Source organism: Suricata suricatta, chromosome 3, assembly GCF_006229205.1.
Source record: "Suricata suricatta isolate VVHF042 chromosome 3, meerkat_22Aug2017_6uvM2_HiC, whole genome shotgun sequence".
NCBI classification, from domain to species: Eukaryota; Metazoa; Chordata; class Mammalia; order Carnivora; family Herpestidae; genus Suricata; species Suricata suricatta.
The window spans coordinates 68,000,655-68,016,884 of NC_043702.1; the positions used below are offsets into that span (position 1 = coordinate 68,000,655).

General features: G+C 38.2%; 1 protein-coding gene across 2 annotated transcripts in view; it reads right to left on the minus strand.

Moving 5' to 3' along the window:
- Positions 1–5,959, minus strand: part of TANK (TRAF family member associated NFKB activator) — a 94,142-nt gene extending 88,183 nt beyond the window's left edge. The window contains exon 1 of one of the 2 annotated variants that reach the window (XM_029934496.1): positions 5,830–5,959. The gene's annotated coding sequence lies outside the window, so the exon portion shown is untranslated. Of the gene's footprint in view, positions 1–5,725 lie in introns of both variants that reach the window. The other variant, XM_029934494.1, reaches the window with a different exon arrangement.
- Between the last annotated feature and the right edge of the window lie 10,271 nt (positions 5,960–16,230).

The following is a 16,230-nucleotide window of genomic DNA, read 5'->3' on the forward strand; positions in this document are numbered from 1 at the left end:
TCAAAATCACAGTGAGATACTACTCCACACACACTAAGATGATGATAATAATAATAATAATAACAACAGAAAATAACAAGAAAATTTTGGCAATAATGTGCAGAAATCAGAGCTCTCATACATTTCTGGGGGGTATGTAAAATGGTTTAACAACTGTAGAAAACTATTTGATTATTCCTTAAAAAGTTAAAGAGAATTACCATATGATCCCACAATTTCACTGGTTGGTATATACCCAGGAAGAATTGAAAACAGATACTCAAACAAATACATGTAAATGTGTGGTCAGAGCAGCACTGCTTACAATAGCCATAAAGTGAAAAGAGCCCAACTATCCTACCCAACAATAGATGAGTGGATAAACAAACTGAGGTATATATATATATACAATAGAATATTGCTTGGCCATAAAAGGAGAGTACTGATATGTGCTACCATATGGATGAATCTTGAAAACATTATGTTAAATGAAAGAAGCCAGTCATAAAAGTCACATATTATATGATTTCACTTACACAAAATATCCAAAACAAATACATCCACAGAGACAGAACACAGGTTGGTGGTTGCCAGAGGTGAAGAGCAGCGAGAAAAGCAGAGCACCTGCTTAATGAACACACCATTCCTTTTCAGGGTGATAAAAATGTTTTGACACTGGATAGAGGTGGTGGTTGCACAATACCGTGAATGTAGTCAATGCCACTGAATTGTTCACTTTGAAAAATTTAGTTTTATGTTATGTGAATTTTAACTCAAATTTTTAAAAGGGAGAAAATAAGAAAATCTGAAATAACTATACACTGAGTTAAGAAACTTAACCAATACTCATTCCTTAATTGCAACAAATGTACCACACTAATGTAAGATGTTAATAATGGGGGAAACTGTGTGTTGGGGTGGTATATGGAGTGGTATATGGAAATTTTGTTGTGTTTGCTCAGCGTTTCTCTAAATCTAACCTGTTCTAAACAAACAAAAATCTATTAACCGAAAAAAAGACTTAGCTTACCAAATAACTCTGGGATTAAAGAGGAAATAAAACTTCAATGAAAACCTTAAAATAATGAGGGGCCTGGGTGGCACAGTTGTTTACATGTCTGACTTTGGCTTAAGTCATGATCTTGCAGTTCATGAGTTTGAGCCCTGCATCAGGCTCTCTGCTGTCAGCTTGGAGCCTGCTTTGGATCCTCTGTCTCCCCTTCTCTCTGTCCCTCTCCCACTTGCGCGCACGTGTTCTCTCTCTCTCTCTCAAAAACAAATAAACATTTAAAAAACATGAAATAATGATGATGTGAAGGTCACTTTCCTATCAAAAGTTGTAAGACGTAGTTAAAATGATGCTCAGAAAATTCTTACCCTTAAATACTTTCATTACAAAACAGAAAAGAATATAAATAAATGAACTAAGCTTTCAGCTCAAAAACTGATAAGAGAAAAAGTAAAATACTGTAGTCTAATAAAAGGCATTAAGAAAATACTAATAAAGGGAAGCCTGTGTGGCTCAGTTGGTTAAGCATCCAACTCTCGATTTTGGCTCAGGCCATGGTCTCATGTTCATGAGTTCGAGCCCTCTAACTGGCTCTGCACTGGCGGTGTAGAGCCAGCTTGGGATTCTCTCTTTCCTTCTCTCTCCCTCTCTCTGTCCCTCCCCTGCTTACTCTCTCTTTCTCTCTCAAAATAAATAAATAAACTTAAAAGAAAACAGAAAAAAGGGGCGCCTGGGTGGCTCAGTTGGTTACATGTCTGACTTTGGCTTAGATCATGATCTCATAGTTTGCGAGTTCAAGCCCTGAGTCAGGCTTTGTGCTGAGGGCTCGGAGCCTGGAGGTGCTTTGGATTCTGTTTCTCCCTCTGTCTCTCTGCCCCTCCCTTGCTCACACTCTGTCTCTCTCTCAAAAATAATTGATAAAACATTAAAATAATTTAAAACAAAACAAAACAAAATGAAAATGGTAATAAAAAGGAAAGAAAAAACTATTTTAAAAAGAACTAACAATAGAAATGACACCTCCAAGAGATTAACTCTTTGAGATGTCCAGTCAGGAAAAACACAAAAGAGAAAGAAATCATAAGTAAATAAAACTGGTAATGAAAAAGGGTTATCTATGTAGTTATGGAGATGATAAAAAAGTACGAGAATAATGTGTATGGTAATACCTTTGAAAAATTTGATGACAAGGATCATTTATAAACAACCTAAACTGTGTGAGAAAAACAACATAAACCTGACTATATCAATAGCAATAGAAATTATCAGAAAACTTTTAAAGAATTACTTCCAAAAGTGGGTGCCAAAGACAAATGGTGTGGAGATATGCTCTTCTAATATTTCAAGGAGCAGATAACTCTTATTCAACTTTTTTAGAACATGGTAATCTTAGGTATTTTTGTAAGAAAATAAAAATACAGATTAATTTCACTTGTGAAAATGAGAGCAAAAGTTTCAATAAATTATGAATATTTCTTTTTTTTAAAATTTCTATTCAAAAATTTTAATGTTTATTTTTTAAGAAAGAGAAACAGATGGGTCGCCAGGGTGGCTCAGTCAGTTGGGCGGCCGACTTGGGCTCAGGTTATGCGTCTTGTGGTTCGTGAGTTTGAGCCCTATGTTGGGTTCTGTGCTGACAGCTCAGAGCCTGGAACCTGCTTCGGATTCTGTGTCTCCCTCTCTCTGCCTCTCACCTGCTCACACTCTGTCTCTCTCTCTCTCTCTCTGTCTCAAAAATAAATACACATTTTATTTTATTTTTTTATTTTATTTAAAAAAATTTTTAATGTTTTATTTATTTTTGAGACAGAGAGAGACAGAGCATGAGAGGGGGAGGGGCAGAGAGGGAAGGAGACACAGAACCGGAAGCAGGCTCCAGGCTCTGAGCTAGCTGTCAGCACAGAGCCTGACACGGAGCTCGAACCCACGAATGTGAGATCTGACCTGAGCCGAAGTCAGAGGCTTAACCGACTGAGCCACCCAGGCGCCCCCAAAAATAAATAAACATTTTAAAAATGTTTTTAAAAGAGAGAGAAAGAGAGCATGAGTTGGGGAGGGGCAGAGAGCATGAGACACAGATCCGAAGCAGACTCCACGCTCTGAGCTGTCCGCAGAGCCCTACGTGGGGTTCCAGCCCAAGAACCACGAGATCATGACCCGATCCAAAGGCAGACACTTAACTGACTGAGCCACCCAAGTGCCCCCAGATAATTCTTTTTTGGCACACATTTTCTTAATATAAATTGGTGTAAAAGTAATTAACCTGGACACATATTTTGCACCCCACTGTTTGTTATAACAGAGTTGTCGTTTACAACTAGCACAGTCATAATAAGGAAGCTTTTTTTGCACAAAGCTGTAGGAACAACTGCTTTGAGTATCTGGTTGCTCTGCCTGAATAGGCTTCCTTGATTAGCCACATTGTTTTCATTCTTTCCTGTTAGAGTTGTGAACTAAATTGTGAAGCCAAAATAATAGCAGAGAGGCATCTAACCATGTGGATTAAAGAGAAAATGAGGAAATGTATAAGTTTTGATCAACTAATTGATTTTAACTAAAGCCATAACTAAATATGCTTTATAGTTATAAACCTACCTTTATGATGGAAGCATGATTTTTCATAACAGAATTTTTTAAGTTTATTTATTCATTTTGAGAGAGAGTGTGCAAGCAGGGGAGGGGCAGAGAGAGAGAGAGAGAAAGAGAGAGAGAATCCCAAGCAGGGGTTCTGTACTGTAAGTGCACGAACCAAGAGATCACGACCTGAGTTGAAATCAACAGTAAGAAGCTTAACTGACTGAGCCACCTAGGCTCCCCGATAACATAGAATTTTAAATAATGCAATTGCTGTATTGTGTAACAGCAGAACACTATATTCGTTAAAGGAGGCAAACCATACAATTGTCCCTCACAATACCAAAAATACATTGAATATAGTTTAACGTGAAGTCCCGGTACACCTTCAATAAGGTAGAGTGAGAAGTAGATTTCGTAGTTATTTGGTTTTTATGATAAATATATTTATCTGAAACCAACAGCCAGTGTCATTCTTAATGTTAACCACTAGGGAAATTCCCACTGAGATCAGAACCAGACAAGGTTAGCTGCTATGTCCTCTGTTACTAAACACTGTTTCAGTAGTTTTGGAGAGAAGTAAAAAAAAAGAAAAGAGGAGAAAAAAATTATGTTTTTCCTAAACAGGAATCACATGTGAATTACCTAAAATAATTTAGGACAAATGGAAGATCAATATAATAGCTGGATGCAAGATAAAAATATGAAATCAAGAACTTTCCTAAATGCTAGCAGTAATTAGTTACAAAATACAGTGGAAAGAACATCCCTCTCCAATACTATCCCTAACTCTATAGACAAAGAAGATAAAATATATTGGAATACTTTTATAATAAACAAAGAACCTGTATGTTTCCCAAAGCCTTAATACATGGAAAGAAGAAAATGTGTGCAAACAGGCAGGTTCTCTACTGTAAGGATGATCATTTTCCTTCAATTAGTTCCTAAGTTCTATGAAGTTCCAATGAGAACCTTTTTTGACAGAATTTAACAAATTTATCTATAATTTTCCACTGGGCCGTCTCTTTCCACTGTCACAAGTGTTTAAGAGAAATAACTGGATGTTGCTTTAGGGCCCTGACTAGCTGCTTGCGGGGACCTCAATCAGGTGGGAAGTCGTATGCAGCCCCAGGTCCCCCACTGCATGGAAGTAGACTAACGTGTGCACCTGTGTACCCCGGGAAGCGTGAGGAGAATGGAGTGGGAGAGTGAGCAAAGGGGAGACCCAGGAATAACTTCTAAGCTTCTATGATTGACTTGGCTGCTCATCTCCCTTTCTCCCCCATCATTTTGCACTTTGGATAGGACATCTCAGAATACGATTTCAATATTCTAAGGGAGAGCAATGGTAACAGAGAGCCATTAAAACAAAACAAAACAAAAAAACCAACAAGTGATATGAATCCAGGTCTGAGCCCTGGCTCTGCCACTTGCAAGCTGCAAGTTCCCATTAACTGATTTTCTCCAGCAGACATTCAATAAATGGCAGCTATTGATGTTAATAATGATTTCTGATGTTTAATTGCTCAAACTATCAACTTTTCCTACCGCTGTTCTTAAGAAAATACTTAAAGAAGTACTATACAACCTCTAAATATTCATTTTTGATAATGAATATAAAGGTCAATTGGTAAACAAATAAGCTTGGATTACCGTAATGGTGAACACTTAAATGTTTTAAGGTAGGAAATGCAAAGTTGTCAATAAGGTTAATATTTTACTGTAAAAAGTATTCATTAGCATGTGTTTCTCCAGAGATGAAAAAATACTAAACTTGAGTTAATTTTTGAATGGACATGATGGATCAAGCCAGAAGTGACCTTTAAGGATTTAGCTCCCCCAAAGGACAAATATATACAGTATTAGTTTACTTTTTGATCTAGCAAGCTATATATGCCTTCAAATATGCCAAATACATATCTTTCAAGTCTTCTATTATGTTATAAAAATCACTCATTGGAGAAGGTTTGTATTCCAGATAGAAACTTAAAAAATCATTTCATGTAGAGACATTACATTTGATCTTGAGAAGAATGTAAAAAGATCACAGTATTTTAACATTTTTCTTTAGTCTTGGCTAGAGACCCTATTTTATAAAGGCCAAATTTCCAGTTACGACAATGAATACAAAGGCATTATAGAATCATGTCATAAATTACTCACTTTGCAGAAGCAAGAGTGGAGCAAATCTGCAACGCTTCAGTCTAAGACATCCAGACCACCTTGCTAAGTGGAGAATTGGTAGGAACAACTGAAGTTTTGGTTACCTCTTCTCCAAGTTATAAGTCTTCCTTCACAAGGTAGTGCTCTTGAAAGACGTAGGCAGTTACAGAGTCTGGAAACTTTATCTGCAAACTCTAGCAATGCCGCCCAAACTGTCCTGAGCTCTCCCTTGTGTTGAACTGGGAACTTCCACTGAGAAATCCCCTAAATTGAAGACTTCCTTATTTGTAGCTCTCAACAGCCAATCATGGCAAGATATTGAAATGAAGCAAAGACTACCAGAAAATGCTCTGTAAACCACCCATGACTATAGCCCTGACTTCCTTCTGAATCAAAGATACTTTTTCTTGAATAGTTAGGGCATTTTAACAAAAATCCAGAAACTGTAAACACAAAACTATTTTTGTATGACACACATTTTCAGGTAAGAGAAGTTTAAAGTTTGTCATTTAGCTTTTAAGAAGGCATTTTTGGACTGAAGCAGCATATTTATAAACAGCAGACAATGACTAGATTTGAGTGTGGTTGTCTTTGCTTCAAGGCCTACAGAGGTCACGTGGATGAAGCTCATGCTGGATTCCAGAACATGGTCTCAGGGACTAATGAGAAGGTGAAGCAAAAAAATGCTCTTCAGACAGCTTTCTCCTTGGGAGCTAAGAGGCCCTGTTCACATGGATGAGTGCACATTCTAGCACCCAGGGAAATGCTTCACAGATGCCTGTATTCTTCTCAGGCCACTTGGAGCAGAACATCGAGTTTTATATGCAAATGGAAGGCAGCATATGCACCACAGACATTTTTCTTTGTTATAAAATTTTGGAGCTGGAAATGTCCTGAGACACCATATGTTCCATTTCCCTTTTATTACAGATGAGGAAACAGGAGAGGGTAAATCCTCAAAGTCACAAAGAAAGTTAGAGGCATCTGAGTTTTTTGAATCCAAGTGCATTTCTTATTTTTACTATACTATACTCTCAGCACAACAGCATGTTATTGAGCAGGAAAATGACTGTAATTACAACAACAAAAACAAAAGATGGAGAGTCTCTGTTCAACTCCTGCATTTTGAAGATGAGGAATTTGAGACTTTACCAAAAGTTCCACGGTTAGAAGAATGACTAGAATTTAGAACTTCTTTTTAAAAAAAATTTTTTTTAATGTCTTTATTTTATTTTGAGAGAGAGAGAGAGAGACATACAGCAAGCAGGGCAGGGGAGATAGAGAAGGAGACACAGAGTCTGAAGCAGGCTCCAGGCTCTGAACTGTCAGCACAGAGCCTGAAGCGGGGCTTAAACCCATAGACTGTGAGATCATGACCTGAGCTGAAGTCAGATGCTCAACCGACTAAGCCACCCAGGCGCCCCTAGAATTTCGATCTTCTGATTGCCAGATTAGTTTCTTTTCTTCTTTTTTTTTTTGAAATACTTTTATTGTTGTATTATTTTATTTAATTTATTCTTTTTGAGAGAAAGAAGGTGTGAGTGAATGAGGGGCAGAGAGGAAGAAAGAGAATCCTATGAAGAGCAGAGAAAGAGAGAGAGAGAGAGAGAAAGGGAAGAAAAGAGAGAGAATCCCATGTAGGCTCTGCACTGTCAGTGTGAAGCCCCAAGTGGGGCTTGAACTCATGAACTGTGAGATCATGACCCGAAACAAAGTCAGATTCTTAACTGATTGAGCCACTCAGGCACCCTAGTTTCTTTTCTACTTTAAAACATTGCCCCCTCTTAAATTAGATGTTAAACAAGCCTAAGATATTTCTACTCATGATGAAATTATTCTATGAAAAGGAAATACTTTAAAAAAATTTTTAGCATTTATTTATTTTTGAGAGAGAGACAGGGGGAGGGGCAGAGAGAGAGAGAAGAAAGTACAGAATCTGAAACAGCCTGATGAGGGCCTCCAACCAGGTGCTGAAACCCACTAACTGGGAGACATGACCTGAGCTGAAGTCTGATGCTTAACTGACTGAGCCACCCAAGAGCCTTCTCCAAAAGGAAATACTTTTTAAAATATCTAAAATGAGTTAGCTTGTAACTAACTCATTTACTCATCTAATATATAGTAAAATATTAATTTCTTTCAGCACTTTTGTTTTACAAATTATCTTCTGATATCAAACATTGAACTCTATTGTATGCAATGGAAAAATAAAACCTATCTAATACTGTAAATACTGCAAAATAAACAATGGAAGGAGAGTTTTCTTCTCAAGAATTTTTATTTTCCCAGGAGCAGAATTTTAAAAACACAGCTTTAAAAAAAAAAAAGTGGTGCTGATGTCTTAACTGGGAAATGCCCCTTTGGTCTCTCTATTCTGTGCCCTTTCCCTTTTCTATTTACTTTGGCATGTGAGCTTGGCTGATGTCCAAGCGCCAGCGGAGCTGGATAGTCCTGAGTACTTGGCCTCAACCTGGTGGGGCACTGGCCGCAAGCGGGTCTTGAGGCAAGACAGAGAAGCTGTAGTTCGAGATGCTTTGTGAGGAAATTCTGTCTGAGTCCATGGAATTTAAAACCTGTGCCACCGACCGGTTCTGGCTGTAGGCAGAACACGTGAGGTGGATGGAAGTTCCTAACTCTGTTTTCTTTAGCAGTTCCTTTTCCTATTCCCTCCCCCTCCTTTTTCCTCTCAGAGTCATAAATCTCGTGACCAGGCCGGTGGAAATGTGGAGATTACTGCAGGGAAGGAAGGAGCAAAATGGCACCAAGCCAGATGACAAAGGTTAGGTACAATGGCCAGGGCAGGAGGAGACAGGAGGGCGCTCCAAGCCCGAAGTAGAGTATCAGAGGCAAAAGACAGATTCCCATTTAGGGAGGGGTGAGTGGCCAAGGAGTTTCTAGTCAAATAATGAAGATATCACCGCCTTGAGGTGGCAGGGTTCTCAGGGCAGATGTGGGTGAGAGGCCTTCCTAAGGAGAATTCTAGGAAAACAAGAGTCTTCTCGGGGAACGTGGAGGGCAAGAAGGCCAGCGCTCTTCATTGCTGACTGGCATTCAGGGATGGGTTCTCTCTTCCACGAGGGTATCACATACCAGCAACTCTGGCCAAGAAGCTAGTTAAGCAGCTGGGCCGCATGGGGTAGGTATCTGATTGAGCAACTTGGTTTGGATGATCACATAGGAAACTTCAGGGTAGACTCTTGTTCTAGGCATGGTATTTATAGAAGCAGTAGAATTCTCTAGCCTCCACTTCCTGGTGGGCTGATGTCCATTATACATATTTACATTACATTATATATGTTATTACATTATATATTATTTAATACAGACCTTCTCATTCTCTGATACTATGGAATTTTAGAGGAGGTGCAAAGAAGTTCAGATGTTTTCCCTACCAGTTTTTATTTCTTCTTATGCCTAATTTTGAAAGTTTCCAGACTGACAAGAAGTTAACGAACAAGGAACATATCACCTCCAATCCCTGCCTGACATGCACTAGTTTGGCTTTAGGATGGACACGTAAGAACGGTGTAATCAGAGACGACGAGAAGGTGGGAAAGGAAACGGAGGGTGATGCAAAAGGAGGGTTTTGGTGAGAAGTGGAAGAGCGAATTAGACTTGATGCCTTTTCTAAAATGCCAATTTAGGAAAATAGGGCAGACTTGGAGCAGATTCAATGTCGTTATTTGAGAAAGATGACAGGGCACCTTTGATTGTGAAGATTTACTTATCCTTCATCCCCCCCTTCTAATCTGTTATGTATAATTTAGTAAGTCACACACAAAAGCAAGCCCCATGGTACTTCCTGCAGGGTACAAGGTGAACGATCTGACTCTCTCTAAAAATCTTGTAAGTTGACAAAATTTCATCAGGGAATAAAGGCTCCTCACTGTAGAAAGGTCTGGCTTCAGATATTATGCACTCTACTTCTCTTTTAGTGGCCAAGGTAGTAATACATTTAGTTTATTGCCAAATAGCCCTTTTATTTTGATCTATATACTGGGATTTCTCCTGTCCAAGGTAATGGGAACCACCAACGAAAAGAATGAGTCTCATAGGCATTTTCTTTCTAAACTGAGAAACCCAGAAATATGGGTTAGATATTGGAATAAAGAAAATAAAAATTACTTGGCTCCTTCACAGAGATCCAGAATTTATACATGATAGAGAACAAATCTGCATTACCAGAAACATATTTCTTTTGGATTTATGAATTCATGAAATTGAAATTGCTGTGAGATGCTTAAGGTCATTAAGGTCATCAATAATTTTCTATGCAAACACACACAGTACAGTAATTTAGTTCTGATACAGTTTCTAATATTAGCAGGATTAATAGTTCATACTTGGATTTTCTAGAAATGAGGAGATTAAAAGAAACCCATGTTAACCCATCTATGAACTCTAAGACACAATGACAATGAGATAGATATTAGAGAGAAGAGAAAAGAGGGAGAGACAAAAAGGATAATCCATAAACTCTGAGGTTTTTTTCTTATGGCCTTAATAAAATAAGCCAGACTTCAAAGATATCTGCCCTTTGAAAGCTGTTTAGCCTGATTCCAGAGGGACACTGGAAAGCTTAACTAGTTGAAGCTCACAGAAAGATTTCAGGGTTCCTTGTGTTATTTATTCTTTGGTTTAAAAATTAGCTTTTAATTTGTTCATATTTGGAGGGATGCCAAGGCCAGGATGAAAGTCAATAAACATGGTTCTAGGTAAAATCACAAGCTATTGTTTGTGGAGGAAAGATTGAAGTAGTGCTGGAAGTGTTGGTGTAATTGTGTGTGTGTGTGTGTACATGCTATTCTTCAGATAACCTGGTAGAATCCTTTCACTTCAAAGAGGAAGAAACTGAGTCTCAAAGAAATTGATTTTGTCAATATCAAGCAGCTGATTGATGGTGTTGCCAGATATCCGGTGGCATTAGAAAACTAGCTCCAAAGTACTTGATCATCTCTGACTTTATAATCTGAGGATGCTGTAAAGGTTGAAAGCTGAGAGGGGTGTGATTAGAGAACTCTTTCTAGTTACCATATTGGTGTGTGTTTTGTCTCTTGTCATTGGGTTTCAAGTTTTAAAATATTGTTTGAATGAGAGAAAAATCCTAGGAGCACTGCTTTTACACGCCATTCATTTATGCATTAGTCCTTCATTCACCAATTGGTCTATGCTGATCACCTCTAGAGAGAGGGCACTATACAACCAAGCTCTTTGTTTGGCACATCAGAGGATTGAAAATCACCTCTTTGTTAAGAGGCAGTGTAGCAGAAGGGTTAGGCACATAGGTGCCTGAGCCATATTGTCTATATTCCAAATCCTGATTCCATTCTTGAATAGCTCCTTGTCTAAATCTTATGGTACTTTTGAGGATCAAATTGGTGAGTAGATGTATAGCATTTAAAACACTGAGCACGTGGTAAGATTATATAAGAGATTTTTTGGTATGTTCTTTATTCCTTGTCATATTTTTATTTACCATCTCTGTAAAATCATAATGTAAATATGTATAAGGATTACAGGAAAACCTGACAAAGGGAAATTAAATTATTTAAGTAAGATATTTTGGTTCATCTATGCAGCATCCATATTGTCCTTTCCTATTTCCCCTTACAGCCTGTGTATTGTTTAGGAAGCTAATTCCATTCCTGATACATGGGTAAGCTAAGATCTTGGTGAATCCCAGTACTCTTGTTTGGAATACAGAACTTGCTTTCTTACTGAGAGTAAACAAGGATGCACAAAACTTATTATGCCTGCCAGCCAGCCTAACTGTACAAAAAGCTTCAGCCTTAGGATAAGCCACCAGCACTGGGTGGCCAGAAAGAGTGATAGACAAAAATGAATCTTTAATGGTATCTGAGTCCCTAAATCAATCAACATTGAAGCTCCTGACTTTGCTATTATGTAATCCCCAAAGTCTTTTTTTATTGTTTAAGCTAGTTTGAGTTGGATTTTCTGTTACTAGCAATTGAAATCTTCTTGCTGTAATGCTCATATAGTGAAAAAAGAAGTCATTAATAACAGCAATAACCACAAACAAAAGAATAGCCTTTTGGAGATTTTGCTACTTAGCAAGCACTGTCCTAGGTACTGATATTTACAATCACTCCCTGAGACAGATATTGTTCTCTCTCTCAATCTCTCAAAGTTTGGAACTCAGAGTACCATGTGCAAAATATCATGACTACAGCTTTTATATTTCCAACATGGCCTGCTTGTGGCCTATTTCGCACTACTATTTTTGGAGAAATGGTGGTATAAACCTAATTAAATCACAAAACTCCCAGAAGAAAATACAGGTGGTAAGTTCCTTGATATAGGAACTTGATAATTTTTTAGATTTGATACCAAAAGCAAAGGCAACAAAAGCAAAAATAAACAAGTGGATCTACATTAAACTAAAAAGGTTCTACACAGCAAAAGAAACCATCAATAAAATGAAAAGACAATGTACTGAATGGAAGAAAATATTTGTACATATATGTCTGGGAAGGGGTTAGTATTCAAAATATATAAAGAACTCATAAAATTCAGTGACAAATCAAAACAAAACACAAAAAACTCTGATAAAAAAAGTAGGCAGAGTCTCTGAATAGTCATTTTTCTAAAGAAAACATACAGATGACCAATAGATACATGAAAAGATGCTCAACATTACTAATTATCAGGGAAATGCAAATCAAAATCACTTCATACCTGTTAGAATGGCTATTATCAAAAGATAAGAAATAACAAGTGTTGGTGAGGATGTAGAGAAAAAGGAACTCTTGTATATACTTAGTGGGGATTTAAATTGATGGAAAAATTTCCCCCCAAAATTAATAATTAAATTGCCATGTGATCAGCAATTCAATTTTTGGGTGTTTATAGATTAAAAAAAAAAAAGAAAGCACTAACTGGAAAAGATCTCTGCACCTATTCTGATCTCTGCACATATTCATTGCAGCATTATTTACATTAGCCAAGATATAGAAACGATCTAAGTAGTCATCAATAATAAATGGATAAAGAAGATGTGGTGTATATATACAGTGAAATATTGTTGAGCCATCAAAAAGAATGAAATCTTGCTATTTGCAACAACACAGATGGACTTTAAGGGCATTATGCTAAGTAAAATAAGTCAAAGCAAATACTGTATAGTCTTACTTATATGTAGAACCTAAAAAAAAGAAACAAAAACTGAGCTTATTGATATAGAGAACAAATTTGTGGTTGCCAGAGGGGGAGGGAGGGGTCAAGGGTGGGTGAAGTGGGTGAATGGGGTCAAAAAGTACAAACTTCTAGTTATAAAATGAATCAGTCATGGAGATGTAATGAACAACATGGTGACTACAGTTAATACTGTATTGGACATTTGAAAGTTGCTGAGATAGTGGGTCCTAAAAATTCTCATCATAGAAAAAATTGTAACTATATATACAGTGATGGATATTAACTAAACTTATGGTGGTGGTCATTTTGCAATATATACAAATCTTGAATCATTATGTTGTACACCTGAATCTAATATAATGTTATATGTCAATTATACCTCAATTTAGAAAACCTAATTGGTCAGGGTCTCTCTTCCCTCTTCTCCTGGGTAAAGTTTTAAGCATGTTTATTTATTTATTTATTTTGAGAGAGAGTACATGTGAGCAGGGGTGGGGCAGGTGGTGAAAGAGAGAGAGAGAGAGAGAGAGAGAGAGAGAGAGAGAGAGAATCCCAAACAGGCTTTACACTGGCAGCACAGAGCCTGATGCAGGGTTTCAAATCCCTGAACCATGAATGAGATCATGACCCGAGCTGAAACCAAGAGTCAGATGTTCAACCGACTGAGCCATCCAGGTGCCCCTTAAACAAATTTTTTGAAGATTTATTTTTTAGGGACAAAGATCTCTTATCCTCCCTCTTCTATCAATCAGGGTCCAATTAGGAAAAAGACAATATATAGTAGCTTGAATAGGGAAAGTTTAATATAAAGAATTATTAACTATAGCAGCTGTTGATCTATAAAGAGGTAAAGATAATTTTAAAAAATATCCTAGGACTCAGGAAGAGCATCCAAGGAAGGGACAATGTGAAAAAGAGCCTTCCTCTCCAAGGCTGGAAATCTGGCCACATTGGAAAAGATGTGGTTTCTCTGTAATCATTGGATTACAGAGAATTTTACTGGGTTGCCAGGTCAGAAGGGATCCACAGATAACTGAGGCAGGAGGAAACACTCCTGCTAAATGTAGGTGGGCCAAGGCTGGGAGGCTGACTTCCGGGACACAGATGAGACTCATGGGAAAACTGACAATACAGTTGTTACTGAAACTTGATGGGAATCCATCCATACGTGTGCCACTGAAACTCAGTGGGTGTGTGTGCCCCCCACATAAAGCTGGCAGCAGATAGGTAGGAACCAGAAGAAGTAAATTGAAAATACCAGACCCAGAGGGAGAAGCCCTGCTTCTCACATAGTGTGTCTCCAGATCCCTGTCCTGACAAAGGTTAACATCATCTTCACTGAAAAGGAGAAATATTTCAATGTTCTAGCTCCATTTTTTCAGGGTGGACAATAAATAGTGGCTTTGGAACTGGGAGGCAAGATATATTTGGCTGGCACACTTTTGAATGTAAGGGATTTGTTTCCATTATATTTTGTTACATCAATATTCAACAGTAGCTTTTACTAAGCATATTATCTATATTACTTGGAGGTAGGTAAACATTGTTAACTATAAAATGTCTCTTCGGGTGTGGCCTCTACCAAAATCTTGGGGCTCCCCAAACTGTCCTTGACTGATGTCTGAAATAGATTTGACCTTTATTTGAAACAAGATTTTGAATCTAATTAAATCTATCTCATTAAGGAGAACCATTATACTGTTGTGGGCCATTAAACTTCAAGGTAGTTAAGACTCTAATGCTAACTGTTGATAAGAACAATGAGAAATATTTGAGAAACTAGGATGGAGGTGGTCACTGAAGAGGAACATGGTGAAGAACAAAGAGGCTGCGGGCATAAAAGACAGTTTTACCCATTTCTCAATTTTGTTAAACTGATTACATGGAAATGAGACAAGGGATATGATTTTTAAGAATAAGGAAACTTTGGCAGAAATACAGTTACTGGGAACTTTGTATATGATAGGATGGCTTGCATTCTCTTAATTGGAAGAATAAATGACTGAATGATTCCAGAAGATGGAAAGTCCTTGGCTACATACAGAGAATGAAAGGAAGAGTAACTCTCCAGTGTCTCAAGTGTCAAACAACTCTAGCATACCAATATTTCTATTCCCTGGCAGGACTGAGTTTCTTACACAGAGCTTGTTTATGAGGGGAAAAGATACAGGATAACTGAGAAGAAAAACAGGTAGAGTGAGGGTGAAGGCAGGAGAAGGAAGAATGTGAAGGTTGGCTGCACAGAGAGGGTTCCTTGCATTCTTGCAGTCTGCAAGGGGGAGGTGGGGTTGCTGAGCAGAAAAACATGAAGCTCCCAAGCCTGTTTGGGATTCTCTTTCTCTCCCTCTCTTTCTTAGTCTCTCTCTCTCAAAATAAATAAATAGGCATTAAAAAAAAATAAAAGCAGGTAACATTTCTGTAGGGATTGGGTTTGTAGTTTGAACAAGATTGGCTGGAGTAGAGTAGGGGCTTGTCAAGGAAACTGCCTAGATAAGAATCACAGTCTTAGTCCACTTGGTGGCCCACTGGGTTTGGGGGGCGGTGAGGCGGTAAACAGTTTCGCCAGCGGGGCGCTCCTTGTCAGAGGGAGGGGGTATGATTTGGAAGCAGGTAGTGCCACAGCTGGTCCAGCTTTGGAACTTTGTAAATTTTTGAAGATAAAAGTAACTTAATTTATTTATTGGAATTTCCCAATATATTTTTATATTTGTCAACTAGAGGAGGCACCTCATGTACACGATGCTCTTTCTGAGGCTTTAGCAGAAATGATTTGTTAATAGCTGAAATCTCTAATTGAACAGAACAAATCATGTTGTACTACTATGTGAAATACAGAGAAGAATAACATAATCTAATCAGGTGGAGAGGAGCCTGAGGCAAGATCAGTTACGAATAATTACCTGACTGTAAAATTGACAGAGTATGGGGACAGACTAAATGTGGGAAACCAGGGGAAGGGAGCTGTGGACAAGGCTACCGGATTTCCAGCAGGGTGGTAGGAAAGTTGGTAATGCCCATGACTGTGAGTGTAGCTGCTGTGCCAGGCACCATTCTAGCTGTCACATGCAAATATGTCATTTCGTAGAATCTTCTCAACCATACTAGAACCCAGATGAAAGAAGGTAGGGAGAACAGGATCACGGTGGCTGAGTAGAGATGTTCAGTTTATTGACATGGTTATTCAGCAGCGAGTAGAGCATTCATGTGGAGATACCCAGTAAGTAGCTCTGCATGAGGTCTATCAGGATTTCCATCTACCCACTGAGTATTAAGGCGGTAAGTCCTACCAAGAGGCTGAGGAGGAGACTTTAACAAAAGCTCTGTATCTTTCATCGCCATTGCCTTTGGCA